Source organism: Dipodomys merriami, unplaced genomic scaffold, assembly GCF_024711535.1.
Source record: "Dipodomys merriami isolate MVZ:Mamm:240054 unplaced genomic scaffold, mDipMer1.0.p SCAF_361, whole genome shotgun sequence".
NCBI lineage: Eukaryota > Metazoa > Chordata > Mammalia > Rodentia > Heteromyidae > Dipodomys > Dipodomys merriami.
This window is the reverse complement of record NW_027205171.1, coordinates 996,958-998,464: the sequence shown is the minus strand read 5'-3', so window position 1 is coordinate 998,464 and position 1,507 is coordinate 996,958. Positions and strand designations below refer to the sequence as shown.

The 1,507-nt window shown below is 32.5% G+C and overlaps 1 pseudogene; it reads left to right on the top strand.

Moving 5' to 3' along the window:
• The first annotated feature begins 466 nt into the window (after positions 1-466).
• On the top strand, positions 467-566 carry LOC138804412 (U6 spliceosomal RNA; annotated as a pseudogene).
• The last annotated feature ends 941 nt before the right edge of the window (positions 567-1,507 follow it).

Below are 1,507 nucleotides of genomic sequence, written 5' to 3'. Positions count from 1 at the left end.
CTATGCTGTCAGGGTAAGATATTCTGGTTGGTCTGTTCCTACAAGGAAGAAGGGTAAAGGTTCAGGTAGACATTTGTCCCAGCAAGACCTTATTTGGGAAATTTTATGCTGCAGAAGTTTAGAAGTAGCTCTCAAGCAAGGCTTACTTTGAATCCATTAGCTCTACAAAGCTAACTCAGTTGATAAATAAGTACTTGAAAAGCCATCACCTTTGGACTTAGCTTTAAAGCTTCAAAGTATGATCAAATTTAAAATGAAAACGACAAAATAGTCATTGACAAAAAAATTGTAAATATGAGCAATCGGCCAAATGATATAAGCTTTTCCACTATACACAGAATGTTAGAGAAATAAGATCAATCACATTTTAAGGAACAATAAGTGTTCCTTGTTACAAATAGGCAACCATGGATATATGCCTGTGTAAAGATTGCATCATTAAGTACTTAAATTTATAGGGTACTTCATGCTTCAGCAGCAGGTCTACCCAAATTACAATAATACAGAGATTAACATGGCACTTGCACAAGGAGTATATGAAAATTTGTGAAGTATTCTATGTTTTTCATTCTTCTGATGCAAGAAATATAAAAACAGTTATTAAAAAGTTGATTATAAAAATACAAGTGTAACAATACATGTAATTCATAGAATTAAAGGTTAGTTTGACATCAGTGTATTAAATCTTCACCTTAGAAAGGCCTTTACATAGCATAACCTTTACAAAACTGAAATTACATAACATTGTCATGTTATCCCAAAGAAATAAAATAATATAAGGACCTAGGAAAAAAAGGAATCTTAAACTTCTTCTATATGGAATGCAATCTGAAAGGACACATTTATTAATGAAACTATACATTATATAAAAATGTAGAATTCAAAGTATTATATCTAGGAGCGAATGAAATAGATTATGGATATTGTACAAACATAGATATACTTTTTTCACAAAAGCACCATTTCAACAGATAAGTTAAAATTATTTCTGATTAAAAAAATCACAAACTCTGCAGAAATCATTATAGATGTATACAAAAAACTCTTGAATGCATTTTGACATCAGAGTCAGGCAATTCACTTGGAAGAATACCATGGAATCCATGAATTTTTAAAGTAAGATATTGCTGTTGCTTTTTATTGTGAAAAAATTCGTAGAGCCACAAAGGATGGACTGGCATTTTTGAAATTTAAGAAACTTAACCAAACCATTACGACTCATGCGAAAAATTTGTACAACCTTCCACAACTTCAAAGAGGTAGTGATACATACTTATCCTTTTGGCAATATTAAATGCAGTTTCTTCCAAGCTGTTCTTCAAACCTGGTTTGATATAATGGTTCAACAGAGTATCTTTTCGATTTCTATTCCCAGCAGCAACATGCAAGGAGGACAAGAGGCCTTTAATTTGGGGATTGGCATCTGCCACTCTGGTATTATTCCACATATAAGCACTGTGCTGGGGTGTCAGCCATTCAGAGTTATTGCATGAATATCTGCCTTGAG